This window comes from Erythranthe guttata, chromosome 5 (genome assembly GCF_056151865.1).
Source record: "Erythranthe guttata isolate IM_541 chromosome 5, IM_541, whole genome shotgun sequence".
Taxonomy (NCBI): domain Eukaryota; kingdom Viridiplantae; phylum Streptophyta; class Magnoliopsida; order Lamiales; family Phrymaceae; genus Erythranthe; species Erythranthe guttata.
Genome location: NC_142537.1, coordinates 5,617,066 through 5,631,537, shown reverse-complemented (window position 1 = coordinate 5,631,537; position 14,472 = coordinate 5,617,066). Strand labels below are relative to the sequence as shown.

Sequence of the window (14,472 nt, the reverse complement as noted above, 5' to 3'; positions counted from 1 at the left end):
GTAATTTATGGGCATTATCATACCTAAAATACTTAACTTGAGTACCAAAGTGCTGATCATTTGCAAAAACTTAGGAAAAAGAGTAGTAATATCAGACTTGGTTTTTAACATGCAAATCCAAGTATATCTAGTGCAATCATCAAGAATCAAGGGCGGTCCTGGCATTTCGGGGCCAGCGAACTTTTAAAAGATGATCCTTTTATAATTAATACTTATTTAACTTGATAAAACAAACAAAAATAAATATATTATGACATTAGTGAATGAGGATAAAAATGCATAAACCTACACTAAATATCATTGAAATATATATATATATATATATATATATATATATATATATATATATATATATATATATATATATATATATATATATATATATATATATATATATATATATATTATTTTTTATAATTTTTGTAGTTGCACCATAAGTTATGACAAAAAAAATGAATTATTTCTCTTTTTTTTCCCGTTAATGATGGATAGTAAAATATTAAATTTGATGCAGTAGGGAATTTTGTTTTTCATTCCCAATGCTTGACAGAAAATTGTGCAATTAATTTGAACGGGCTGAAAATAGACCCTAAAACTCAATTCAATATTGTGATTTATAAAAATTCAATTTTAAATTACTAAAACACAAGGCTATTTATATATGTATATATATACTTTTTTTTTTTTTTTTTTAATTTGGGGGCCCCCTTAAAAAGTGGGGCCCAAAGCCATTGCTTGTGCATCATAGGCTCAGGGCCATCAATGTCAAGAATGGTAGCAAAATACTTATGATCTCTATGAGAAGGAATTTATAAGGAATATGATCCATTAACAATATCTGACCACAAGTGTGCTCAAGAAAGGAATCTTGTAAAGCCATCAAAAAAGGTCGTAGTGTACTCAACGTTATAGTACTGATCCAATTTGAGAACTTCTTCATGAGAACAACCTCCACATTAACACTTAGGCCTAAAATTGATAAGCTCATCCCACAGGGACTTAAGCTTGGTGAAATAAACGTTGACATACTGAGAATCTTTCATAAGATTGACCATATTTCTACTCAATTGAATCACCCGAGGGCCAGTAGAAGGTTGAAACCGTGCCTTGAGATCTTGCCAAATTTCATGAGCTGAAACTAAGATAATACTCCCTTGAATTTCCTTAGACACATAATTCAAAAGCCATGAAATAACAACATTGTTATTGCCCAACCACGCCACAACAAAACCGGTTCTTCGGCATCAGGCTTAGAAAGGAAACCATCCACAAAACTGAATTTGTTCTTGACTTGCAAAGACAAAGACATAACTCTACACCACGAGTCATAATTGTCTTCTTGAAGCGGCATGGAGACCAAAATAAGGCATGGGCCATCAGAAGGATGAAGAAAATATGGACCATGGGGATCATCAACCATGGTACGAATACGATTATCTGCCATTAAATCAGTCATATCGATAAAGCGAGAAATGAACAGAAAAGAAACTGGACCACGAAATGAAAAAACAGATCGCGAAACGAAGAAACACATTGCAAATCAAACAAAATCAAATTGTGAAACAAATTGGAAACGATCAAATTTGAGATCGGACGCAGCGGAAGTAAAACAAATAATCAACTACAACGTGCATTCCCGTTATTTGTTACATATATTTCTTTTAATTCACAAAACCACCGGCGAAGATTAACTGAGGAGTAGATCAACACTGTGACAGATCTACACATACTTCTAGTTGAAGTGGTAGAAAACTTGATTTGTATGGGAGAGGTAGTGGGTTTGATCACCTTCTTTAACAAATTCCAAAAATAATATTCAAATTTCCAACAACCATTGAAATATACATATGGGTATTTGTTAAGTATATATTAAGTATATATTTTTATACTTTATCGTACCTTTTTATTTGAGCTTTTGGTGTGATTTAACGATAATTGGTGCTTAAAAAGTTGATTTATTGTATTTTAGGTATAAATTGAAGAATTGGAAAAGTTTGGGGTCAAAACTGAAATTTTGGAGAAAATATGGGCCAAAAGTGAAATAATCAAAAATCTGAAGAAATTGGCACGGGACGGCCGTCCCAAATTTACACCTAAAAATGGCACGGCCGTGCCAAATGCAGAAATTGGGCAGAAGGTTTCGGCGATTCTCGTGCGGCCGTGTGAGAATTGCACTGATTTTCGCGCGGCCGTGCCAACACACGCTGGAGACAATTTTGGACTTTTAATCACACAAGGAAACCTAAAATCATCTCCAAGTTGGGACATCTATTTAAGCCCAAACCAAGCACGAATTAGAGGACTTTTGACACAACCTTGGAGCGAGAGGAGCGAGAGAACGAAGAATCGAAGACGGAGAATTGACAACTCTTCATCACAATTCTTCTTTTATCTATCTTTTCTTAATCTATGTCTTTTTATATTTTTATTATGTTTTTCGTAGAGAACATGAGTAGCTAAGTTTTTAATCTAGGATTTTGTTGGAACCCTATGTGGGGATGGTGAACCCGTTTTCTTGAGATTATGCAATTATGATTTTATGATTATTTCTTATACTTGTTATGATTGTTAGTGCATGAACTTGATCAATTTATGTGCTTTATCTGTGATTATTGGGATTGACTCGACATAGCTATTTTAATAATTAGACGGTAAGTGTAAGAACCTTCGAGTAGTTTTCACCGGATGAGTGTGTCAATTGCATGTGGTGTCGTAGACATACAGATATCACCTTAGGTAGCCATTTACGAGACTTGTTAGTTAATGCTTTATTCATAATTTGTTTGCATAGACATATAGTGAACCGTTTATGAATAATAGACTCATAATACACGCGATAGCGGGTTATGAGTAAATTAGTGTCTCGGGTTAATAATCACGAATCATATATTTCATAATTGAGGGGTTTTGGGTGAGCAATTCTTGCATAGGAGGAAGATAAAATCCTAGGTCCGTTTTCATTGATATTTTCTCGTGTTTATTTGCTTTCATAATTTAGTTTAATTATTTAGTTGATTAAATTTGACAACTTTGCGTAGGCTGGATAAAAATCATAATTGTTAGAATTTGGTACTTAGGATTAGATAATTTGAGTATTCCCTGTGGGATCGACATCCGACTCTCACGAGTCCACTTTTACTACTTGTTTGCGATACGTGCACTTGCGTGTTAGGTATTTAGCAGCCCAAAAAGTTTTTGGCGCCGTTGCCGGGGAATACGGCTAAATTATTTATTTATCCTAATATTAAATTTGAGCAATTTTTCTTACTTCAACCGTTTTATTTATTTTATTTAATTTTTTTTTATTTTATTTTGCTTTAGGTACTTTTTATGCGAAGAGGATACGACACGAGGTTGCTACCTCTTGACCCCGAAATTGAGCGAAGGTTTAGGCAAGCCAGGAGAAATCAACGGTTAACTCGCAACATTCCCGCAACGATGGAAGAAGAAATTAATCGTAAGGGAGAGGGTCAAGGACGCCTACCGAATGCGCTAGGAGAAATCGTCAATGAGCAAGAACAACGCCAGCTAATTAATCCACCACCCCGTCAACGAGCACTGCATGAGTACACCGTCCCAACACTCAATGGGTTTCAATCAAGCATCCAGCAGCCCCCCATTGAAGCCAACAATTTTGAAATTCGAGCGGGACTCCTCACTATGCTCCAAAACAATGGGTTATTCAGCGGATTGGCTCATGAAGATCCACATCTCCACTTGGTCAATTTTCTCGAGACGTGTGATTCGCACAAGATGAACGGAGTATCACCCGAAGCACTGCAACTCCGCCTGTTCAAGCATTCCTTACAAGGCGCAGCCCGGGAATGGCTACAAACTCGAGCACCGCACTCCATCTCGTCTTGGCCCCAGCTAGCACAACTCTTTATGAACACATACAACTCCCCAACAAAAACTGAGAGAATCCGAAGAGAAATTCAAAATTTCATACAAGAAGCCGGTGAAGCATTGTTCGAAACGTGGGAGCGGTTCAAGCAATTAATAAGGAGGTGCCCAAATCATGGACTTCAAGAGTGGCGCCAACTGCAAATATTTTACGATGGATTGCAAGACAACTCGAGAACCGTGCTCGACTCTGCAGCTGGAGGCATGTTCATGAGTTTGACCTACGACGAAGCATACGAGCTTTTGGAGCGAATCGCCAGAAATAAATACATGCGGGCATCGGACCGGTCGAACAGCGGAGCAGTCAAGACGGGAGGAATTTTGGAGTTAGACGGTGTCACTGCAATCACGGCCAGTTAGAGAAGCTATCAAAGCAAGTAGCGGCATTGCAGACTCAGCAAGTCCACGCAGACCAAGTTCCCGACCAGCGCGTAGAAGAAACGGAGTCTCTGAATTATGTGCATGACACCAACCGACAACAGAGGAACCCGTACTCCAACACGTATAATCCGGGATGGAAAGATCACCTCAACTTTGGATGGGGAGGAAATCAGCAAGGACAAAGGCCCGCGGATTCCAAAATCCGCCTCAAGCTCAACCTCAAGGTGGAGATCTCGCAAATATATTGGCGCAATTTATGACAACCACTCAAGCCTCCATCCGAAATTTGGAAACGCAGATGGGTCAACTTGCAACCCAGCTAAACGCGAGGCCATTGGGAGCACTGCCGTCGAATACGGAAGATCCTCGAAAGAGCAAAATCGAGCAGTGCAATGCAGTAAGTTTGCAAAATGGGAGACAGTTAGATGAACAACCTAAAAAGGCCGTAGCACCACCGTCTATTGCAGAGGAGCCCAAGGAAAAAACCGAGGTCGAGCCAAGCCACACAAAGATCACAGTAAGTGAACCTACTCCCAAGGTACCATTGCCTCAACGTTTGCAAAATTCTAAGCTTGATATGCAATTTCAGTTGTTTTTGGATTATCTTAAAAAATTGCATGTTAATATTCCTTTTGTTGAGGCACTTAAGCATATGCCGAATTGGGTTAAGTTTATAAAGAAAGTTGTATCGAAGAAGCTGAGGCTTCCGGAATGTGCAGCAATAGTAGACCTCAATGAGCAAAGTAGTGCTATCATTTCAAATAAAAATCCACCGAAGCTTAGAGATCCGGGGAGTTGTACCATTCCATGCACAATAGGTACTAGGTATTTTGGGCGGGCATTGTGTGATCAAGGGGCGAGCGTAAATTTAATGCCTTTATCAATTTATGAGAAATTAAATTTAGGAGAAATTAAGCCCACTTCCGTGACCTTGCAGCTAGCCGATAGATCTTTTACTCACCCTTTAGGTATAGTGGAGGATGTATTGGTCAAGGTAGACAAGTTTATACTCCCGGCCGATTTTCTAGTACTAGACATAGAGGAAGATGAAAATATTCCCCTTATCTTAGGACGCCCCTTCTTAGCGAGCGGTAGGTCAATTATTGATGTAGGAAAGAGAGAGCTAAGAATGAGTGTGGGGGACGAAACGGTGATCTTCAAGGTGTACCGGGTGGATGAAAAGCCTATTACGGCTAATGGATGTTATCTTCTTGATGAGGTAAGTGATTCTAAACTTTTTCCTGTTAAATTACATGATTTAAATTTTTTTGTGGATACTAACGTGCATGTAGGAGAACAAGAGAAAAAGGTTGAGTTGGTTACAACACCTACTCAAAACACCGTAATAAAAGACGATGTTGGCAAACCTCATGACATCAAGAAGAATAAATTCAAGGGCATTCCTAAGCGAACCAGTCGAAAGAAGAATCGGATCAACCCATTTATTCAAGACTTTCTCCAAAAGGATGTAAGGAGATGGGTTCAAAAGCTAAGGAATTGAAGAGCAGGAACAAAGTCTGGCTGAAGACTGTAAACTTAGCGCTTCTCGGGAGGCAACCCGAGATTTTCGTTTTTATTTATTTATTTATGTTTCTTGTTTTATTTTATTTATTTATTTTATAAGCATGCAAGCTAATTAAATAAGCATTTTTTTTTATTTTCAGGGGTCAAAGTGCAATTTCGCACTTCACACGGCCGTGTGGAAAATCGGAGAGGCTACTGCCCAAAATTGAGAAGGGCGCGGCCGTGCGGAATTTACACTAAATTCTCGCACGGCCGTCCGAGAAACAATAGGCTACTGCCCAGAATTCAAGTTTCGCACGGCCGTGCGGAAAACAGTTCAAAATCTCATACGGCCGTGCGAACTTCAACAGAAGCATAATAAAGGCGCGGGTGGAAGAGCAGCCCGGACATGGCCAAAACGACTTATTCAGGTGTATTCTATCCTTGAACTTCGTGCTAATTACATTGAGGGCAATGTAAATTTTAAGTTTGGGGGTGAAAAATTGCTTGTTTTTATGTGCTTTAATTTAATAGTTTGCATGCGAAAAATTGCTTGTTTTTATGTGCTTTAATTTAATAGTTTGCATGCCTTAGGATTTTTTTTTTTTAGTTGTTTTAGTTTATTGATTGCTTTCGAAAAAAAAAAATGTGTTTGAGATAAATGCTTCGATGAATCATGATGATGAAAGATGGTCGATGTTTAATGATGAAATTGCTTGCTTTATCTTGATTTTGATCGAATTTTGGTGAGCTTTTGATTCAAAGTGTCGTAAGAAGGAGTCATTGTTAGGAATCTCGAATTATACGTTGCTTTGGTTGAAAGTTTTGTGTTTTAAAATTTGAGTTAATTTATGTTATATCATATGCTATTCGGTTTTAGAACTTGTCTTATGAATTTACAAAGTGAAATATTACATTGTTGAGCAATTTGGGAAGTGATTTGGGCCATCTTTGAACCGTTTGAGCCTTTCAAGCCTACCTTTAAATTTTTATCATTCGAACCTTGATTGAGCCTTGGAGAAACGGTGTTCTTTCTTTTAGCCAATGTGTATAAGGTAGAATAAGTGGAGATTTTTGAAAAATTAACCCTTGAAGTTCGGTCGAAATTTTTTACTAAGGTCCTTCTTCTTCTTCGAAAAAAAAAAAAAATAAAGAAATAAAAAAAAAAGAAAAAAAAAAGAGAAAGAAAAAGAAGAAGAAGAGACTAGAAGGGGAAGTAAGGACTAGTTGTTGAATTATTTTGAAAGCTCGATCCATTGTCTTAAGAGCAAAAGTGGAGACTTTTGAACTCTTAAGAATCGAGTTAATTAAAGTCCTTAGAGGTGAATTCATTGTTTCAAACGCCTATCTTTCAAAATTTGGCGTAATCACCTCAATTCAAGAAGCATAGCCACCTTTACCCATATCTTCTACCTCGAACCAAAAAGCCCAACATTTGAAAGCCAAAAAGTCCCAATGATCTCAATAGCTCAATTATTTGATACTAGCCGAGTAAAGAAATTTGGTGAGTCTTTGGAGTTGAATATTATTATGTAAGTATAAATTTTCTCCATTTTTAACGTACAAATATGGGATACTTGAAGCGATAGCATGGTTTGTGGTTTTTAGCAATGGTGAGTGAATACGTATCTTTGAATTACGAGCTTGTAAATTTTTGAGAATTGTCATGATAATTGCAAGTTCTGAAAAAATGAAAGTTGATCATTAATCTATGTGATGAGAGGCATTTGTTGAGAGTGTTGCTGTGAAAGTTGCTAGTTTTTGCTTGAGGACAAACAAAAGATCAAGTTTGGGGGTGTGTTAAGTATATATTAAGTATATATTTTTATACTTTATCGTACCTTTTTATTTGAGCTTTTGGTGTGATTTAACGATAATTGGTGCTTAAAAAGTTGATTTATTGTATTTTAGGTATAAATTGAAGAATTGGAAAAGTTTGGGGTCAAAACTGAAATTTTGGAGAAAATATGGGCTAAAAGTGAAATAATCAAAAATCTGAAAAAATTGGCACGGGACGGCCGTCCCAAATTCACACCTAAAAATGGGACGGCCGTGCCAAATGCAGAAATTGGGCAGAAGGTTTCGGCGATTCTCGTGCGGCCGTGTGAGAATTGCACTGATTTTCGCGCGGCCGTGCCAACACACGCTGGAGACAATTTTGGACTTTTAATCACACAAGGAAACCTAAAATCATCTACCAAGTTGGGACATCTATTTAAGCCCAAACCAAGCACGAATTAGAGGACTTTTGACACAACCTTGGAGCGAGAGGAGCGAGAGAACGAAGAATCGAAGACGGAGAATTGACAACTCTTCATCACAATTCTTCTTTTATCTATCTTTTCTTAATCTATGTCTTTTTATATTTTTATTATGTTTTTCGTAGAGAACATGAGTAGCTAAGTTTTTAATCTAGGATTTTGTTGGAACCCTATGTGGGGATGGTGAACCCGTTTTCTTGAGATTATGCAATTATGATTTTATGATTATTTCTTATACTTGTTATGATTGTTAGTGCATGAACTTGATCAATTTATGTGCTTTATCTGTGATTATTGGGATTGACTCGACATAGTTATTTTGATAATTAGATGGTAAGTATAAGAACCTTCGAGTAGTTTTCACCGGATGAGTGTGTCAATTGCATGTGGTGTCGTAGACATACAGATATCACCTTAGGTAGCCATTTACGAGACTTGTTAGTTAATGCTTTATTCATAATTTGTTTGCATAGACATATAGTGAACCGTTTATGAATAATAGACTCATAATACACGCGACAGCGGGTTATGAGTAAATTAGTGTCTCGGGTTAATAATCACGAATCATATATTTCATAATTGAGGGGTTTTGGGTGAGCAATTCTTGCATAGGAGGAAGATAAAATCCTAGGTCCGTTTTCATTGATATTTTCTCGTGTTTATTTGCTTTCATAATTTAGTTTAATTATTTAGTTGATTAAATTTGACAACTTTGCGTAGGCTGGATAAAAATCATAATTGTTAGAATTTGGTACTTAAGATTAGATAATTTGAGTATTCCCTGTGGGATCGACATCCGACTCTCACGAGTCCACTTTTACTACTTGTTTGCGATACGTGCACTTGCGTGTTAGGTATTTAGCACCCAACAGTATTCTTTTATATTTGAAAAATACAAGAGTTATATTGAAAACTGAAACTTAAATTCATTTAAATGCGTGAACAGTTCTTCTCGGTCCATGAGGTGCAACACCTGGTGAGAAGAATGGATTGAATTATACCGGAGGATTCTGTACCATTGATCTAGACATAATAATACGCAATCTGTATATGTGTGTTTAGTGGATGATTATTCATAAGAAGGAACATGATGATGGAAAAGAATTAATGGTAACCAATCTCAAAAATCAATTATGAGAAGAACAGAGTACTATGTGGGCAATGATTTTTTTTTCCAACATCATGTTTCTTCTTTACAACCAAAATTATGGTCGAATGGTGTCGTCTATAACATGAATTTCACTTCATAGCACACTTCTGCACATCATCCACCATAAACAACATACAACGCAACAATTAATTTAATATAATTTAATATTTTGTCAAATCTCAAGCCCAACCAATGCGTTAAAACCATTTTTTTCCAACCGGAAATGAATACAAGTTCAGCTGTCCCAAACGAAATATAATAGTAGTTCCTAATTTGAACATCATTTTAGTCATAGAACATAATTAAGAAATCTATCTATATTACAATGTACATAATATATGTTCCTTTGTTGGCCCAAGATCTCCTAGCTAGTAATATATCAACGAGACATCATACAAGAGAAGAATCTCCTCAAACAGAAAAGGAAAAGTAAAAAAAAAAAAACACATAAACATACATATTGGAGAAAATGAGAAGACATAAAACAAATATTATTTAGTTCCAATACGAAACGATGTGAAAGTTCAAAAAAATATTAATTAGCGTGGGTATAAATCCGACTCACTCGAATATTGACCAAACTTAGCCTCTAAAGACCTAGTCAACTCCGACTCACTCGAATCGATTTTGTGGTGAAGCAGTGGAGTTTCTTGACCAGACCTACTAGACATGAAAAATGCAGGCTCTGACGGCATTTGCAATGTTATGGATAAGCTATTCAGCATCAAAATAATCGAAGCCATTGTAGGTCTGTCAACTGCATTTTCTTGAACGCACAACAACCCAATATGAATGCATCTCAACATATCCCTCACTAGTATGTAAAATAAAAAATTCGAAATTTAAAAACCCAATTTTTTTTATATTACTGATTAATTTTTTCTTGTTTACAGTACTGGTTTCTTGAGCGATCATCATCAATTGATCCAGAAAAAAATGAAAGGTTTCCAAGAAATCGAAAATGGAACTTGAAAGATGTATGTCGCAAAGCCAACAAAATTTCGATAAAGCATTTAGAACCAGACCAGGTAAAAAGAAAACCATAAAACAATCTATTATTCTGTATTAACATACCATGTAAGATAGTAAAAACATTATTTCACTGTCAGTGACAGTGTAGTTGACATTGATGTAATAAAAAGTACTATTTCTCTGCCAGTCACAGTAATATAAAACAATGTTAGTGTATCATTACATGTTTCTGTTAAAACTTTGGCACCAATAGATTTCGAAGCTACTACTCTGGGACAACTTGAAGATGAAGAAGATGACGTTGATGACATTGAGGATAGTGAAGTTGGTGACGAGCAACAAGAACAACCAGTTGGGAAAAAGAAAGCAAACAAAAGGAAGAGAATAACTAAAGGAGTTTTGCCCCATAAGAACGATGAATCTGATTCAAAGAGAAAAGTCAAGGGCAAAAAGAAGTTAGTCGATCAAACAGAAAAAAATTCCCCTGGTTAAGGAGAAGACAATCATTGTGGTAATAATGAAGAGGCAAATACCAGACGATTGGATGCATTGGCAACAACTGTAGATGTTTCTAAAATGCCCAACTCACCGTCAAACAATGAAAAAAAGTCATATGGTAGAACAGATGCAGATTCCGACAATGACATCACACAATTTTCTCTCAGTTATCGTCAACATGGATCGCCTTCGAGTGTACAAGAACATACTTCAAATATTAACAGCAGAATTGCACAACTTGAATTCGAGAAAACAAGCTTAGAGAAAGAGGTCACAGATCTGCAAAGTGCAATTGCAAAAATTAAAGATGAAAACGCGACTCTCATTTGTAAAGTAAGCACTTTCACGGTTGATCTTTCGGATAAGTTTTTTCAATCCCGTGCATCGCACCGATAAAGTTACTAGTTATGAGAAAACGAAGGTTGTCCCTTACATGAATTTCCAAAATAAGGGGTTTGCTAATTTTTCCTTAAATTTTATTCGCATAATGAAATTGAGTGTGTACATAATTTCATGGGGTTGTTGAAATGGTCAATGATATGAGACCTCTTACTTGGTCCCTTGTGTCAATATCCAAATTGAAATGCTATTCATAGTGCAACTTTTACCGCCTTGCAGTGCGGTTTATTTCATTTGTAACTTTTCTTAAAAAATAAACTCAAATTCGCCCGCTATTTCGTTTGTTATATTACAAAATTCACTCAAGAATTTCGTGTATTTTTACACGAAATGTACGTGTTTATTATTATAGAATATGAAGGACGAAACTGTTGGATTGAAAAAAATCTCCTCTTTCGTAGCATAAAACACGAAATTACACATTATATTTCGTGGAATTTTCCACGAAATTACACTTTATAATTCGTGGATTTTTCCACGAAATATAAGGTAATGTTTCGTAAAATTTAGTACGAAATCACTAATTGATTTGTTTTTTTAATTTAACCAACTTATTTCAGACACTCAAATAAATAAAATACATTAACATAAATATTCTTAAACTCAAGTAAAAAAAATAAATCGACCTAAAAATTCAAATACAAATACAAATTGAACTAAAATTCAAATACAACTACAAATTGATCTAAAATTCAAATACAAATACAAATTGAACTACCGACCATACTTTAATTGTTCGTACAAGAGTAGTCGGGGTTTGAACATTTTGAGTAAGTGCTTCAGGTTTTTAGCTCTATGATGTAGCCATGCCGGATGGATAGGTGGTAGAGGACTATTCGCGACCAAATTAACAAACATTAAATGATTGTTGTGAAATGTCACAACAATCATACATGATAAGTGACCACTGCCAAACATAGGAAGGTAAGTCAGACTTGGGTCAAAAGTACCACTAATGCACTGTATTCGGTAGCAATGCCCAATCCCATTTCATTCATGTCCATCCAATAAGCTTGTGGACAAGGCCCTGAGGTCCAATCACACTTGCTTATGACCTCAACGTATCCAGTACTGCCAAACATCGCCGTGTACACATGAGCATGCTCGTATAACTCAATAAGCAATTCCCCTCTCACTTGCGGCCATCTTTCTTGATCCCCGTACACGGCTTGAGCAACGCACCGGTACCCACAGTTGCCATCTGCCATCACGTTAACATAATCTTCAATAAGACAGACCATAAATCTGGGCACGAAAGAATAAAAGTCAATTCCTTCATGTGCAGGTATTGTAGGGGCATCAGATTCTTGTGTGGGAATACAAGAACCACGACCTTTCATCTTCGATTGACGCGTTCCGTCAGTGCATTAGGAATCTTTGCACCAGATGAGGTTTGGCGACCCTTGGAATCACAAGACACTTAATTGTCTCCTCATCAATATGATACTGCCATCCGGAAGGGTCTCTCTTTGTCGAGTTATTCTTTGGTCGTCCTTTGGTCTTAACAAATGATGGCTCAAACAGATGCGATGTAGACGGATAAATGATGCCACACAATGAGGCCACGTCATTTATCTTACTCCTGCAATTCATCTTCTTCAAATTGCAATTCAGGTCATCAATCTGTCTATCCACAATCTCCTCGTGTTTTACTTGATACTCAGGTAGTTTCGAATGCTCAACTGCCATGGTACTCCAGAATAGATACAAGTCTGAAATGACGAACGTGTCATTATCTTCCATTTTTTGCACAATTTTGCATGCGCAAGGGAGCCCATGAGTATTCCAAAGATAGTGTGTGCAAATACTCGGATCTTGCTTCGCCGGGGACTCCAACTCTTGATCCAATTTCTCTAATGCCAGATGCGTAACATAACAAATCAAACCCTGAAAACACGGCCATGCTGCAGTATGCTTCCTTATCTTGGATGATAATGAAAAATCACACTTCAGCTGACTAATTTGGATATAAACTTGGTCCCGAAGTTTGCCTTGCACGTTATCCAGACCTCCGGTCGAAGCATTTAACCAACCATTCGCAGAAGAATGAGCACTCTCCACCCTATCCGATTACAACAACAATCAAAGTATACAACGACAATCAAATTACAAAATAAATATTATTTTTATATCATATATTTTATCATTTAAATAACTAAAACATGTAATACCTGTGGGTGCTCGTGTTGCCAAAATGATACACATTGCGGGTATAGGCTCGAACAAACTTCTCCTTGTATATCAACCACTTATCATTCAAATATTGTATCAGTCTAGGATACCCTGCATATTGTCCAAGAATTTCATTGTAATTGTAATGATACTCTTCTTCGATTTCTGATTTCACCAATTTAGCCCACAACACACGTCGGAATATTAGACATTGGTCTTTGTTGCCTCCCATAAATTTCGTCGCATTTGCCTCAACATTTCTGTTTATATGGAATATACACAACATATGATACGAAACTGGGAAGACATTTGGCAGTGTTTTCAAAAGATCCAACTCCCTGTTTGTCAAGATCGCTTCCAATTCGACACCATCTAGCAACTCTCTCAAACAATTCAATGTCCACTAGTAGGTGTCTGCATCTTCATGCGACATAAATGCAACAACAATCGTAAAATTCCTCCCAACTGGAGTTATCCCAATTATTTCCAAAAGAGGCATTCCATACTTACAACAATGGTTTTTACATATTTAAACAATACAATACATTAAAACACAACAATCATAATTTAAACAATCGTAATTTTTACTTACTTAATGGTTTTGTATGTGCAGTCCATCAATATAACATACGGGAAGAGCCGTAGTAACTTAATAGATTCGGGTAATGCAAACATAACATCTGTTATTGTGTTGCTCGTTTCACTATCGGCGCGATGTCAATATCGATACTCGCCTTGTTGAAAGTTATGCATCATAAACTGAATAACAGTCACGCCCTCCATTTCCTCAGATTTAATCTTGGTCAACTCATTGTAAACATGTTTCATAGAGGTTTGTATCGTCGGATCATCTTTCCTCAATCTATCCATGATTAGCATTGTCTTTACGTGAGAATTTCTCAATTCTTTAATTCGTGCTTTCTGTTGTGGAGTTATACGACTAGTCGTACCATGTCCGTGAGGAAACAAAGCCGGAGGATGAGTATGCCTGCCATTGCTGACAGTTAACCGCCATAATTCATCAAACCTTGACTTTTTGCCAATCAATTTGAACGAACAACCACATTTTTTGTTCCAATGTTTCTAAGATATTCCACATCAATATTCGTTTATCGGCCATGTCCGTATTTGTCACACGTCAAGTATTGTGCATTCTCCCTTCTAGACTGACAAATCAAACGGTGACAATGACTAACTGCAGTTTCTTTGGCCCACTTGATTAATTCTTCCCTA

The 14,472-nt window shown here is 36.7% G+C and overlaps 1 protein-coding gene and 1 non-coding gene across 2 annotated transcripts in view; one reads left to right on the top strand and one right to left on the bottom strand.

The window, feature by feature from the left end:
* Window positions 1–14,472, top strand: part of LOC105976687 (cysteine-rich receptor-like protein kinase 26) — a 49,724-nt gene that overhangs the window by 14,026 nt on the left and 21,226 nt on the right. The gene's annotated exons all lie outside the window — the stretch shown is intronic.
* On the bottom strand, window positions 3,919–4,025 carry LOC148770490 (small nucleolar RNA R71). The gene has a single exon (XR_016031473.1). It is a non-coding gene; the product is annotated as a small nucleolar RNA R71 (small nucleolar RNA).